Source organism: Numenius arquata, chromosome 3 (genome assembly GCF_964106895.1).
Source record: "Numenius arquata chromosome 3, bNumArq3.hap1.1, whole genome shotgun sequence".
In the NCBI taxonomy this organism is placed as follows: domain Eukaryota; kingdom Metazoa; phylum Chordata; class Aves; order Charadriiformes; family Scolopacidae; genus Numenius; species Numenius arquata.
The window spans coordinates 60,437,392-60,454,205 of record NC_133578.1 but is presented as its reverse complement, the minus strand read 5'-3'; positions in this window follow the sequence as shown (position 1 = coordinate 60,454,205).

The window sequence follows — 16,814 nt, the reverse complement described above, 5'->3', positions numbered from 1 at the left end:
TCTGAATTGTCCCATAAAGAGGAACATCTTTTTCTTTGCTCTAAGTCAGATATTTCATCACTCACCTCTTTACTTCAATTTTTTCTTTTTGGGCAGGAGGGAGTCATTTATTATCCATTTTTGATGACAGGGTTGTCTATGTAATCAGGTGAATTTGAGGACTGTAAAATTTTAAGTGTTGATATGAAATCTGAGGATATAAGACTAACTACTGCTTTCTCTTCTGTACTGTTCCTGGAGTTTAGTCCAGAATTCTTCAAAGGGTATGTATTTGGCCTGAAAAATATTCGAAATATCTTGAAAATCACTAAGGAATAGCTCTGGAAAAAGGCAAAGTATACGGTGCTCAGGCAAATAACATGCTGGAATCTAAAATCTTTAGATAGATAATATGATTTCTTCTAGAAAATAAAATGGGCTTTGGATCATTCTCTGAACTTGAGGGCAGGAGTTGCAGCATGGCTTGCAGTCATTAAGCTAAATTCCCACCTTGCTGCAACCAGGGATCTGCCACCCATACTGCCTGGAAGGAAGAAGACCTGGAATACAAAGTGCCCCAAACTTCCTGAACTAGTTTAGGGCAGAGTACTAATTGAAAAAGGCCAAAACCATTTCTGGAGGCATGCTAGTGATAAAATAGCATGAACTATTTTGAAATGGTGTTTAAAACATGCATCCCTGTCTACTTTGTTAGTATAGCAACAGGTGTTTTATAGGATATGCTGAGAATGGATCCGTTAAAGCCAGTCAGTAAATGAGTGTTGCTTAAACTATAGGGAAAAGGGTACTATAGGTAATCAGCCTCTGTTATCGCAGTGTCTGCCTCACTCTGAACTTCAAAGAAGTGTTTCCCTGAAATGAGAAGCAAGAGCTCCACACTCCTTCAAGGCCATGGACCTTGTTACTCCAAAGACATAGCACTTATTCGGGAGGTCAAAAATCTGTACCAGAAGGTATAAAATGTACACCAGTGTGGTTTTCTTTATTTTTGTCTTACTTAAACTGTACTAATTTGGGTACATACTGAAAGATTATTTGGAGAAGAGGAAAAAAAAAAAAAGAAGAGAAATGCTTAATATGACTTAGTATGCAGAGGTTAAGATAATCACTAGAGAAAAAGCCAATGAAAGTTCAAGTATGCCTTATAAACCAGGACATTGTATGTTATATCTCCTATTCTGTACTAATGTCCTAAGCACTAACATAGGGTGATGAAGATTGATAGTCTACAACTTTCCGTATTTTGTGAGTAATGATTAAATTACTGTTGTGTATTTATCTTGAAAAACTCAATTTTTTAAATGATGGAGATAAACTGTTATGTCAGTTTAATTTCTTCTTTTTTTTTTTTTTTTTTTTGTGGGGAGGGCAAACATTCATGACATCTATTCTTTAAATTGTGAATAGTACCACATTACAAAAAAAATGTAGGCCAATCTGCAATAATAATACTTCAGCAGCATAGAGTAAATAAATAGATGTAATCTGTTTCAAGTCAGACTTAACAGAACAAAGTGATGGAATCAAACTATAAATTAGCATTTTTTGCTGGTTATAGTGCAAGGATATTTATTCATAGGTTCACAGTTCTGAGTATTTTCCTTATTTTTCTGTAGTGTTATTAATTTATTCCTGCAGAAAAAAAAAGCATATTATGGAAGAACGGAGACTTTTTAAAGAGCAGAATAAAATCATGATATTCTGTTCATAGGCTTTCCAGCAATTTTTGTTCATAGTGGTTCAAAAAATTTCATTTTTCTTTTCTGTATTAATGAATATGTTTCTTACTTTAAAAAATAAAATAGTACTAAATAAATTATTTAACTAGTCTTACTTCAGTTTAAATATTTTGACATTTAATGTAAGTATTTAGATTTCTAAGTGTTGAGCTAAATATTAGTTGATAAAACTGTATCTTAGTTTTTCAAGAACTGGAACAATAGAGAATGATTGTTCATAAGCAGTGGAATAAAATACTCTAATCTCCCAATTGAATTTGATGTAGCCCTTAATGGAAAGTTATAGACATATTCTGGTAGCTAGGAAAAGAAGGACCTACGGATATTTAAATAGTAACAAATTAGTTATTTCTGTAAGGACCACTTATAAGCATTTTTAGGGTGACTGCAGTGGCCAGGAAATGCCATCTAATTAATTTTTTTTTTAGCTATAGAAATCTATGACTAAACGTAGCTTTTTTCTTAGCATTTAGAAGTCATGTAAGAGGGAAAGTGAAAAGGGAGATGGGAAGTGTACATCAATAACATGATGTAAAATCACTTCAAACCTCATTTAGTATAATTTTCCTCACTGAGAATTTCCCAACTAGAGTAGTAAGATTCAGCTTTTGTGAGGTAAAGGAAAAATGAAAAGAAAGAAGAAATAAAAAGAAAAAAAAAAGACCAAATGTTCTGAGAAATATGTGATTTACTTCTTCTGGAAGAAATTACTTAATCAGGAATCTGTTTTTTGTAGACATACAACTTTCATTGAGCTCCTTAGTACCAAACCACATGCTGCTGATATATTTTAGTAGAACACTTGAAATATTTGAAATTTGACAAAGCGGAAGATCATGGTCTTTCTTTGTAATCCGTTGTTTTAAGTTCCTTCAAGATACTAACTTTTGAAGTCTTACACAGCTCTCTACTGGTCTGAAACTTAAGGTCATTTTCTCCTTGAATATTATCTTTTGAGGGTTGATGGCTATCCCCATTCTGACTGTTCTTTAGCCACGCTTCATCTGGGCTGTTAGATTACTCTGTCCATGCTCAGTGGGAATCCATTGTGTTATTCTACTACCCTGCCAACAGGGCTGTTCTCCTGAATATACAGTAGAAGATACTCTGCCATCCAGTACTGTCTATTCTGCCCTCTGGTAATCACTCTCCTCCCTCACTATTCACAACAAAGACTCAGTGTGTCTCCATTCTGTTTTTAATCGCTATCCTGGTCTATTCCTCTACTCCAAATTATTTCATTTTATTCCCCTGTTATCCTTGTCATCTCTGCTTTTTATCTTGAACTGCTCTGCTGAGCTCTCATGTTCACAGTTCATTTCCCTTTGACTCTGCATGGATAAAAGTTCCACCCATCGTCCAGTAGTGAGCTGGGATTACAGCATGAGGCTAGCATATCTCTGCTAGTCTGCCACTGAAGTATATATCCAGACATTTTTGTAGCAGACCATGGTAAGCTGCTCCTATTAAAACTACATGTGTCTTCCAACAGGTCTTTGCTTTTTTTTTTTTTTTTTTTTTTTTACTTTTATTTTTTATTTCCTGTGAAAGTTTTCATTTCTTAGCAGTTTCTCTTATTTAAAAAAGAAAATTAGTTCTATTTTACCTCAAACCAGGACACCCAGGCATAAATAATAAAATCAGACTATTCAAGACCTTTTGTCTGGAATTTTCTGGTATTTTATGTTTGTGTAATTACACATAACCCTTCACATCATGTTTATTCACACAAAAACTTAGCATATTATGATAAACTAGATTTTCGAAAGTAGATGAGGGGAATTTTTGCATCCTTATTTTAAGAAGCACTTTCTTAATTTCTGATACAACAGATATATATAAATCAATATGTTGGAAGCAGGACTAATTTGGACAGAACAGTTCATAGCATGAGAGGTGCACTTTTAAAAAAGAACCGAGGATAAGCTCCATAGCTCTTCTTTTTCTGATTATCAGATATTGTTTTGCCCATGATCCAACATCTTTAGATTTTGCCAAGCTCTGTGGTGAAGCATAATCTCAGTAGGCATCATAAGGATCTGTGGTACCTTTGGACAGGTGAAGTTTTTCATCAGCCTGGATTCAGCTTGGCTGTGTCTTCCTCTTTCGTTTGCTTCCTGATGCCTAAATAACTGTTGTCTTCTTCATGGTTCTTCATACATAAAGTGACTTGTGACAGAAATATTTGTTCTTTGTTAATGTGAAGTAGCAAAATGCTTTCTTCATGTGATAAACACACCTGCTACATGCAATTTTGCTTTAATTAAAAGATGTCCAGACACTGGCCATGAGAGAGGTCAAATGGATGCCAAATGCCATAGTTATGAATCCATCAACGTATGTAGGAGAAGTACCTGAAGCAGACTGGAGAGATAACCTAAATCAGTCAAATTTAGGTGAGAAGTTAAGAACTCATTTTCAGTGCAAGAGGCTATTAGTCATTAGGACAAACTAGCAGACAGACAAATGCATTCTTAAATATTGTCTCACCAGGAAAGCTTTTTCTTTGATCTTTTATTGCAGGACTCGGTAGAGAGGTAACAGGATTACGCTTTATGGCCTGGTCAAGTCAGAAAGCAGAACCACAGTCCTTAATCTGTGTTACCAGAAAGAGTGATTTGATACATAGTTTGTACCTTTCAAAGATTGGTGGTCATCCGGTACAAAGATAGAGACATGGAGTGAAAAAAAAAATAAAAATAGACTGAGCAATACGACTGCTCAGGGGTCCCCATAGTATCAGCAGACAGGGCATCACAGCCAGTCCCACTACTCCAGCCAGGAAGCAGGGCAGACTGGGGGCAGCCAGAGGCAGCCCCAGACCTGGGTATCAGGCACCTCCCCACAGTCAGGGCAGACCGAGGCCAGTCCAGGACATTGGCCTGCTGGGGTCCTAATGAAGACCCCTGGAAGGAATGGGGGTCAAACACATCTCCGGGGTCACCAGGCAGTGCTGTAGGTTGGGCTGAAACCAGGCCAGGATGTCAGCGTGTGGGAGGGGATCAGGATCAGATGGTCCCATGGCTGGACAGGGCTGGGCTGCAACATGGCAGGAGCTGTAGCTCGGGGTGGAAGCAATTGTAAAGCCTCAGTTTAAAAGCAGCTCCCCTGGGAAGGATGAACAGGCCTGGACAGGGGCCTCTTCTGGCTTTCTTACCAGCTGGCCAAACACTGCACCCTGAGGCCAGCAGTCAAAGCCCCAGGCGGAGGGCCCATGTCAGGACCCTGACAGGATATACACCGCAGAAGGCAATGCCTTCCACCTACTGCAAAAAAAGCAAGTGACAAGTGTCTTCCACTTTCACAAGGCTTTGCTAAACAAGTAGTAAATGTTTCTTTTAATGCCTGAGGTATGGCCTACACCTGGTCATGCTGCGACCCGGATTAGAGTGACCTAACAAAAAAACCTGAGGAAAACAGATGCCAAAATCAAGACATATAATTATCTTCTTACCAAGTTAGCTGCAGCAGCATGGGGTGATATTACATGAATCCTTTGAATGACTGCATTTGCCATCTGCTATTCAGTTACAAAATACTGTTCTGCTTAGCACTCCTCAACACATGCAAGCAGTATCCAGCTACTTTCAACCATAAACAGGAATGGTGTGAGCCATTCATATATAAAAGCATCTCTATTTGGCAATATAGCACCAGCATGTGATTGTAATGAGCAATTAATACTAACATTAGTCAAAAAGATCTGCTCTGACTCTAGTTTCCCAATGTACAAAAATCTCCAGAGTTTTGTTGTCCTTGTTTGTACGTTTAAGCTGGTGAGAGAAATTGCATTCATCAATGGTCATAATTTTAGCCATTCTTTGGAATATGGACTATAGTACTTTTCAAATAGATATTAGTCTGCTTAAGGTTTCTGCGCAGTCAGCCCTTATGAATGAAGAAACCTAAAGTTTCAGACTCTGTGATGATCTGAAGACTGAATAAAGCAAAAGAAGCTGCTCTGTTCCCCTGACAAGACATGCACTTGGATGGGATTGGTTTACCAAAGCACAGATCAGCATTCTGACTTTTCAGAGTTTATTAAAAAGGAATCAAACCTCAGGGCAATTATAAGCATGCAACAGTAGTTCCCTGCTGCCTTTCAAAGTATAATTTCGCAGTCAAGAAAAAAAAAAAAAAGAAATAACCTACATAGGAAATATTTTTAGTACTTTTTAAGATGTTTTATATTATACAGAATAATGTGGGTAACTTTTAAAATAAAAAAAAATTGATAATAATAATAATCTGCTAGTATTCCTCTTGTACACTACCCAGACTTCTGATGGAAATTTCATTTCCATCATCATTTCAATATAAATTTTATATTTGGAAACATATAAAACATTCTTCTTATGTTTTTTCCCCAGGGCTGATTTCTTAATCTATTATTTCTCCTCCCAGAAACGTTGCTTGCATATTCAGATGTTAAAAATAACTTCATAGCAACTGACTTCACATCCTGTGCAAGACCACTCTGGAAACCATTACTGTCAGCATTCCAGCCCTCTTGTCAACAACTGACTGCTCTCAGTTGCTGATGAAACCATCTACAGCAATGCAGTTATTAGAGTCTGCATGTAATAATATGAATACCATGGATTTTTATAAACAGAAAGCTACCAGGTAGAAGCCAAATAATATTTTGAAGATATGAGCACATTTGATGTAGAAGAGGAAAAAGCAAGCTCTAAAATGCGAACTTGAAAAATGTTTTTTCAGAGGAGAATGATACCATAAGTGATCATTTACTTTTGAAACATAAGAAATAAATTTTTGGCACTAGATGAAGTAAAATTTTCCTGACAGTTTTCTAGTCAACCATCAAAAATCTATAAGCCCCAAATATGTTGTAATAAAGGTATTCTTTGAACATAAATACCGGGGCACTAATTTTCTTTGCAGTTAATAACAGTTAAACCAATAGTAAATATATCTCAGTATATGAGTAGAGATAATTTTGCATTAAGTTCTTTGTTTTTTTAATAGAAGATGACATTTGAGATATGACTTTAGTAATTTCTCACTTCCATTTAGAATCCTCACTTTATGAAATTCAAATACACAAAATTCTTTTTATTCTTCATACCTCTATCCTGTGGCAGCATTCTTCACTTAATCTGATTTACTGCTAGATTTTAATAGGAGAGTCCAGATGTAAATGAAGAATTTAATAGCATTAAACACTATAATTAAATAAATAAAACAAATGTATTATTAATTACAACAAAATCAAATTAACAACGTTGTTTTGGGCTGTTGATGACATGTCATTTTGACAGCATTTTGTTTGGTTTTGCATATTCGTGTTATTAAACCAAAGGGTCATCTTCTATTGCACAGGCTGTAAATCACCTTGAGTCAAGTTTTTGGTTTACTTGTTTTTCTAAGGATTGCACTGGGAATACTAGGAGAAATAAGATTTGCATGTGCAATGTACTGGCTGCAAACTAAATTTGCCTTAAAATTAGATGCCCAGTTATATAGGAAATGTGGATCCATGACAACGAATTATGATCTTTCTAATTGTTGTAGTTTGGCTGGGTCAAAATTCAGTAATTACCTTTTAAGATTCTGGGAATTAATTGTAAACTCCTTCTGCCCCTACCATTGCAAAATGGTTGTGCTACTTATATAATTTTTCATATTAAAAAAAATCTAAGATAACATTCCTTTTTCCTGCTAAATATATTTTAAGATAATGTAGGTGTGTATAATTTTTTTTTTTTTCACCTCCACCCTTAAGTAGGTAGAATTCCCTAGGAATTAGGGAAAGCTAAGATCTGAGTCTACTGAATAGCTGAGCACATAATCAGCAAAAAGTGAGGTCCGTGACTTTGATTATGCAGTTCTCGTGATATGGCATTTTCCATTGATATTGCTGTTTTCCAGTTGCAAACCTAAGATGAAATGTTTGACTGCACTCTTGAGCTGCATGTATTATGACATCACAACTGTTAATGGGTTTTCCATGTGCCCAGTGGAATACATTCTGCCTTACTGGCAGCCATATGAAAATCCTTCTTTTTGCCTCTGTTCTATTCAGGTAATATTTTTTGGCTCATGCAAATCAAATATTGTCCAGAAGAGATGCACTTGAAATAATGAGGCAATGAAGTCTCAGAGGAGGGAGCTTCTGCAGAACGGGGGGGAAAGTTTTAAACTAATTTACACACTAACCAACTAAATGCACATTGTCTTGGCAGATGTCTTGCACTGAAATGAAAAAAAAAATAAGAAAAATATCCATTATAGGCACAATGCCACTGCAAAGATGGACAGGAGCTTAGATAGACCAAAGATGAACTATAAGTGTACTATAAGTTTATTAAAGGTAGGACAAACTTGCCAGAACTTCACTTTTCACCCTGAGAATATTGGCTTTATGAAGGATAATATGCTATCTCTATTCATGCTCCTGAATATATTGTATTTGTTACCTCCAAATAAAAAATTGACACTGGTGTTACTTACAGTATTTCTCACTTTGTCAAGATACATTTATTTGAGTTGTGATTGTATGCTATGGTGTAAAGTTGTCATTTAGTAGTCTTTACCTTGTTAGGCCTTATGACTCAAGTATTCATTCAGTTGCTTGGCAACATTTCTGCTACCGGACAAATACTCTCTATTGACAAAGTTGATAGGAAAGGTTTGTATGCAGTGTTTTTTATCAAATCATAGAAAGGGCTGTGGCATTCAGTCAACCCATGCTCGTGTAATTTAGATGAAGTTAGCATAGGCTGCCTTCACATATAGTCAATGGAAAGGTTCAGACAAAGGGCAATTCAGAACATAAGTCTAACTTGGGTGCCTCGAAAGCCTGCCTCCCTCTGCTAACTCTAAAGGAACATAAAGAATTGACAATTTCCTTTTCAAGTAGCAGCATGCAGTAGAGCTAATCCAAATTTACACCACATTAAGAAAAATGGATTTATTCACAGGGCTTTCTTAGATAACTGGTATTTTTCAAGATGTATCATTTCTGACACAAAGAAACAGGACTCATCTGGAAAAGAAGACCATGATAAACTGCTGCTAGAAAGTACAAAAATGTGAGATATATAGCCATGGAGTTCATTGAGGAGTAACAACTCCTTCTCAGATATATTACAGTGAGGATTATAAAAGTTGATAGAATTTTTATATCTGTGATTGCCTTATTCATATTGAGGACTTAAACACTAAGTAAATTACGAAAGTCAGGTGATGACAATGCCTGTCCCAAAACAGTTTATAATCTAAGCATAGTTAATGGAAGAGAGTTAAGTATTTAGAAAGAACAACACAAGAATATCAGTATGAGGAGAGGAAGATCATGTGGTAAATGGCATTCCCACAGCTTAACTTTGGAAGAACAGAGGAGTATCCCTGGAATTTGCCATGTGATTTAAAAAAGACATTGAAAGCTGATGAAGATAGAGTGAAGGAAAAAGTATCTGACTAAGAAACAAAATGTTTCTCAAATGAAATTAATTGATTCTACATGTACTTAGGTTTTGAAACAGTTTTGTGTTTTTTCATCCAAATGTCTGAGATTTAGATCTAATGTGTTTTCTAAGAAATTTAACCAGAAAGAACAGAAAGTGAAGTTTTCACTTGTTCCAGAAATAAAATACCCACTGGTAGCTCTTTTATTTAACCTAAGAGTTTTCTAAGCACTTGAAAGTAAGCGTGTCTGCAGAAATGCCTAAAAATATAGGTACATAGTTCTTGATATGCTTCATTATGACTTGAACTAAGTTTTAAATATGTCTACTCTTTCTTTTTCTTTTGTTTTTCTTATTTCTGACATGTGTCTATTCCACTAGGCATATTCAAAGCACACCTGAAAAGAGTTAAACCTCTTTCAATTTGTTTCCAGATATTTATTTTATAGAATTACCGTCTAATAAAGATGTTGAAACAACCCTGCAAACACCAAAAAATTCTTCACTTTCTTCTTCGGTGGCACACACCTTACTTGTAAGGTGTCTACTTGCAGAAGATGTGTCAAGACAGTGTAAGGACTCAGGAGGGCAGCACCGTACACAAAGTCTGGAGTCAAGTGTCTTAACTGTACAGAATGGTGAACGTTGCACTTGTCCTGTGTACAGTTCTTGGCTAGTGCTTGGTAGCTCCACTCATCATGTACGATTTCTCAATCAGTTCTCATGGATTCTATAAATCTTTCACTGCCTGAATAGAAAATTTGAGCATTAAGTTCATAATGCTCTAAACTTCTTACTGGAGTCAGAAGCCTAACTTTTTTTAAGCGTTCCAATACTGCAGTCAAAGGTACCTCTGTAAATAGTGAGATCTATCCATAACAGAGCTTTGTAACACCAGGTAAAATCTTCCGAGTTTTAGTTCCCTCTTGCACAAAGCATGAAGGTAACACATGCTAGCAAGACACCTAGCAAGACACCTACCAAAACAATACACAAGAACAGGAAGTACACAGTGGAAGAAGATAGGAAGCGCACTATTCCTGCACATTAGCTCTGAGTGGAGATTTCTATGGCTATACCCAGAGTCACAAAGATGGGCATGTGACAACTCAGCATGTGTGCTTGTTCTGTGCATGAGGCTAGTAATGAGAATTATGATATACCTGTGTCCTTCAACCCTCCCTTTTACAATGAAGTCGAATCAACTAGATTATATTTTAAAACAAACCCATCTAAGGTTAGTAAATACATTACAGAGTTTTTGTATGTTCGTGTGCCTGTGCAATAGCCCTTCAAGAGTGTTTTTCTGGTTATCCATCCCCAAGTTTGAACAGAAACATGGAAAATACAGGCTGTGTGGTATGTGATGTATAAATGAAAGTTACAAGATGAAGGTTATTTACCAGATAATGGTCTTTATTTCTCTTTCTAACAAATAATAAATTTTGATTTCTTGTTAGCATTATCTTGATAATGGACAACCTATACTATTCTTGTTTTGTACCATGTTGCTCTCATAAACTGCTGGTTTGTTGTACATAAAATCATTGAATCAGAGGATTGCTGAGGTCACAAGGGACCTCTGGAGGTCATCTGTTTCAGACTCCCTGCTCAAGCAGGTCCAACTAGAGCCAGGTATTCAGGAACATGTCCAGAAACTGGGAGGAGGGAGACTCCCCAAAACTCCATGGCTAACCTGTGCCAGTGCTCAGTCACCCTCACAGTAAAAAAGTGTTTCCTGGTGTTCAGATGGAAACTCCTGTGTTTCCGTTTGTACCCTTTGCCTCCTGGCCTGACACCACAAAGGAACCTGGCTCTGTCCTCTTTGCACCCTTCTCTTGGGTATTTATATACATTGCTAAGATCCTCCTCTGAGCCATTTCTTCTCAAGGCTGAACAGTCACAACTCTCTCAATCTTCCCTTCTATGAAAAATGTTCCAGTCTCCTAGTCATTTTCATGGCTCGTTCATGTCTCTCTTGAACTGGAGAGTCCAAAACTGAGCACACTACTTCTAATATGGCCTCACCAATGCTGAGTAGAGGGGAAGGACCACCTCCCTTAACCTCCTGGCAACAATCCTCTGAATGCAGCCCAAAATACAAGCAGACGTGCACATATACACACACACACAAACACATGTGCACATACACAAATCTACTACAAACCTTTCATGTTGAGATATCTCCACATGTTAAAGAATTAGTCTCAGCTGCTTTCCTTGAATTTAGGATTGTCCAATTCTAGAATACTTCAGAGATCTTTAGCGTGCTCATAAGTAGACTTGGCCATTGCAATCATAAATATGTAATTTGTGTTCTTCTATCAAAAGCCCATACTTTGCCAGCAAAGGAATGCTCTCTTCTAACATTGAAATCTTGCAGTGGAGACATAAATTTGTGTTTCCTAAGCTGTATGAGGGTTTAAATCTTCTCTCTAAGCACATTTCTCTTTTTATTGTTACAACTACAGGCATCCTTTTTTTAATCTTTTAGAAAGAAATGCAAAAGAGATTAATCCTTTTTTTCCTATGTGAGCCATTTTTCTACTTTATTCTTCTGTAGAAGTCATGTGCTATTGAAATATAAAATATAAATATATATATAAATATTATACTGTGTTCTTGTCATGTTCCCAAATCTTGCTTCCTGTTAGCACTGTGCAAGTCCTCCTCTTCTGAGACTGGTGGAAGTGCTCACCAAACCGCTTTCCATCATTTGTCAGCAGTCCTGGCTAACTGGGAAGGTACCAGTAGGCTGGAACATAGCAAATGTGACACTAATCAACAAGAAAGGCTGCAAGTAGGATCTGGGGAACTACAGGCCTGTCAGTCTGACCTCTCTGGCCTAGAGAATGGTAGTAATAATTCAAACAGATTCAAAAGATAAATGGTTATTGTCAAGGTTGGTTTGGTTTTTTTTTTTTTTTTGCATTCTGTCTCATCTTAAACCTCTTTTTGAAAGTTTTCTAAAATTTTAAATCTCATAGAGTCTTCTAGCTGACTTTACTGCAGAAAGCTGCTTCCTTTTTGTATCACATGGAAATTCAATATATTAAACTACACATCGTCTTCATTCATATAATAACAATTCATTTAAGAAAGCAAACAAACAAACAAAAAAAGCCCTGTAGCTGAGAAAATATCATTACCCTTTTTCCTCTGTAGGTGAAAGATGCTAAATGACACACAAAAAGGAATCCAAAGATAATCTAGCAGTTCCCTGTTGAATTCAAATTTAATTTACAGTGACACATAAGCAACATCCTTTGGATGGAGGAGGAGAGGAGAAATTATTTTCACCTAATTAGCCCACCTAAAAGTAAGGCATCAAAATGAATCCTTTTCAAAGTAGTTTCAAGCTTTTACGGAGGCGTTTAACATTAAAGTGCATCAGGAGTCATAATGAATTAAAAAGCCATGACCACGGACAAGGAATATTCTGGTGTCTTTATTAGCTTGCTCATAAATAAGAGAAACTAGATAAATCAACACAAGTCTTCATGGGTTCCATCATGTACCAAACTCATTTAAACTATATTTCAGTAATCCCCCTATAATTTGCAGTTACCTCTTCATTTATCAAGTATGGCCTACATCCAGCACTCTAACTAAAGAATTTAAGTAGATGGCTCTATTTAAAGGGAATCATAGAATCATAGAATTGCCTAGATTAGAAGGGACCTTTAAGATCATCTAGTCCAACCATCAACCTAACGCTGATAAAAAACCATCACTAAACCATGTCACTAAGCACTATGTCAAGCCATCTTTAAATACCTCCAGGGATGGTGCCTCAACCACTTCCCTAGGCAGCCCATTCCAATGCTTAATAACCCTTGCAGTGTACAAATTTTTCCTAATATCCAATCTGAACCTCCCCTGGTGCAACTTGAGGCCATTTCCTCTTGTCCTATTGCCTGTGACTTGGGAGAAGAGACCAGCCCCTGCCTCTCTCCAACCTCCTTTCATGTAGTTATAGAGACTCTTCTTTGTCAAGATCTTAAATTAAGCGTGCAGAATAAAACAGGTTTGGCAAATGGCAAATGACAAATATATGTTTGGAAATTCTTAAACTTTTATTAAAGACATTATTGTAGCTAATCAATAAAACCGTTATGTTATAGGAGCCTGTAATTTTTATCAGCTGTGTGTCTGAGTGATTCAGAGAAAGTAAGGAGAAAAATAAAGTTAAACCAACTTAGTGCATATCTTTTTTTTTTTTCTTTTTTTCCTGGGATCATGCAGTAAAATACTTTATTTTGACATTTTAATCAGTTTCTAGCTTGTTCTAATAATTGCTTTCCAGGAAAGAGTATATTAAGATGATTTTTGGAGCCATATTCTGAAGATATTTTTCTACCTCCATCTCCAGAGTCTGAATGTGGAGCAGGATGTGGCTGTGCCTTGGATCCTGTTTTTGCCTGAAAATTCATTAACAAAGACTACTCTTAACAGATCTTGCTTGGTTTTTTTTTTTGTTTCTTTTTATAAGTTATCTTCATTTTCAAAGAATGTGAAAGGATCTCATTGAAAATAAAAAATACATATTTTTTAATGCCAAAGACAGGTAAGAATCTTTTATCACAGAATCACAGAATCACATGGGGTTGGAAGGGACCTCCAGAGATCATCTAGTCCAACCACCCTGCCAAAGCAGGTCCACCTAGAGCAGGATGCACAGGAACGTGGTCATGCAGGTTTTGAATGTCTCCAGAGACAGAGACTCCACCACCTCTTTGGGCAGTCTGTTCCAGTGCTCTGCCACCCTCAAAGTGAAGAAGTTCCTCCTCATGTTTAGATGGAACTTCTTATCTTCAAGTTTGTGCCCATTTCCTCTTGTCTTGTTACTGGGCACCACTGAAAAAAGACCGGCCCCATCCTCTTGACACTCACCCTTTAAGTATTTATAGGCGTTGATCAGATCCCCCCTCAGTCTTCTCCAGACTAAGAAGACCCAAATCTCCCAGCCTCTCCTCGTAAGGCAGATGCTCCAGGCTCCTAATCATCTTTGTAGCCCTCTGCTGTACCCTCTCCAGCAGTTGCCTGTCCTTCTTGAACTGGGGAGCCCAGAACTGGACACAGTACTCCAGATGGGGCCTCCCCAGGGCAGAGTAGAGGGGGAGGATAACCTCTCTCGACCTGCTGGCCACACTCTTCTTGATGCACCCCAGGATGCCATTGGCCTTCTTGGCTACAAGGTCACAGTGCTGACTCATGGTCATCTTGTTGTCCACCAGGACTCCTAGGTCTTTTTCCTCAGAGCTGCTCTTCAGTGGGTCAGCCCCCAGCCTGTATTGGTGCATTATAATTTTTTTTAAATTTTTTCATAGTGACAAAATAGCAAATGTTGAAATTTTATTGTGTATAGATACGCAGATAAAATTCTTGCTGTACAAAACTTCACAAACAAAGTATAGATAGAAATATTCTTTGATGTCATTGCCAATGGCATTTGAGTTGGTCATCTTCAGAGACAACTCCAGACATTCCATGTTTAACACTGCTACTCTATTCCACTGACATTTAAGCAGAATGGTGCAGTGCTGTCCTACTCTTCTTAAATCTGAAATAAGGACATATTTCATTCATTGAAGTTCAGTTCATATTGAGAAAGGTCTAGCTTTGTTTCTCCTGTCACATGTTACAGTAAACAGTGGAAACAAAAGTACTACTCTTATATTTATTTAATTTTTTTGATTAAAAATAAAGCTTCTACAATCTCAAAAATAACTAGATTTTTTTGAAAAGTTTCTCCCATCCCTCCCTTCCAAAAATGAAGATGAACTGGAGAAAGATTTTGCTAACATCCATGCTGAACACTGTAACAGGAAAAAATAGATTAATCAATGCTGCATTTATGTTTGCATCTGTCATTGAATTTTCCATGTGTTACTGATGATAGTGGTAGATGAAAAAGAGATGGTGCAAGGAATTTTTAGGTAATGGAGAGTATGGGTAGTGTGCTATACTGCAAATCTGGTGGTCTGAAAATTTTTAATGAAAAGTTCTTCTTAACTTACTTTTCTTGCAAAAAATACGAGGAAATGTGAAACAGTTACACTATGGGTTGTTTTGTTTGTTTGTTTGTTTTTTTATCTATTATTTTTGTTATTTAATTAATTATGGCATTACATCTTGCAAGAATAACTAACTTTCTCTGTTATATAGTATATTAAAAATGAACAGAAAAGCCAGAATCTTATTCTTAGCGCTGCTCAGTGATTTCAGCCAAGGCAAAAACTTTATAGTTATTTGTACTATCAAATCTTTTTAATTATTTAATGTGATGAAAAATTTAAAATACCTCCAAACACATTACACCAGCATTAGATATTTCTAAGTTACTTAAGTTATCTACCTAACAAAGATGAACAATTTACTTATAACATGCTACATATCCATATATTTGTATAGGAAGTTTTAATTTATGCAGTATACTGTATATAACAGCATTTTATCCCTCTGTTAAAATAAATCCTTAAAAAAGTTTAGTTTCATAATATTTGAAACAAGGGGTCTTGTTTGCCACTTCTTTTTTGGTCAGTGAAACAGGCCATAAGCAAATAAGAAAGAAATAATTGTATCAGTATTTCCTTCAGTGGTACAGTAGTCCCACTGGAATTTCAGTGCTTATACAGTTGTCTTTCACAGCATGTGCCTTATTTTTCAGCCTGAAAGTGCCTGAGGGCAGACTTGAAGACTGATTTATGTATTTTAATCCATGAAATAAAACAGTAAAGGGAAAATGTAGTGCAAGATTATTATTGCAAATATGTTTCAAACCTAGACTGCAGTTATCCACTACTAGGGTAAAAGAGTCTTCCCAGCTGCATGACATCAAGTCTTTTAATGCTTTCTATAGATTGTCAGTAAAGGAAGAAAAGTGTGATTATGTTGATGGTTTTATTTTCTAATCTGGTGAATAACTCTTTCCTAGGAACTAGATTATGATGAATAAACTCACTTTGTGTAGGTCAGGAGAAATCCATAAGTATTAATTTCAGGGTTTTAGTTTGAAGGAAAATAGTGGCAATTTTTAGAAATCCAACCCCACTCACAAAAAAAATATGTCTAATTTGAGACAGAGAGCATCTATGCTCTGCTGGTCTGCTGTGGAACTTCTGGTCTTGTGTAGCAGATGTGAATTCTGGCAACAGGCATGAACAATTGCCTCTCTTTCTACACTAGTCAGATTTGATGTTTTTTTTCATAATTCTGTGCTTCATTTCTTACCACTTTTTATTTTCTAAGAAGCAATCTTTAGTTTATCCACTGTCAGTTTATATTATTTTGTTGTCTTCATTTTCCTTTAGCTTGAATAATTCCCTCTTCCTTCTTGTACAAATCTTGTACATTGACAGTAATATTACCTTATGTCTATATTGTGTTTGCTATATCCTGACATTACATTTGTTTATTTTCATATCTTCATCAGGTTGGTAGTTTACAACCACCTTATTATCAGCTAATATATCCTGATCTTGTTTCTCTTCTGCTCCTATCCAATGAGTCCCCAGTTTCTTATTAGCATCGAGTAAATGACTAGGCATTGTTCCACTGAATTTCACTCTTCCTTTTCCATCCCTAAAGATTATCAATCCCTTCATGAATAATATTCCAATTCTCTCATGTCTTGCTCATGCCT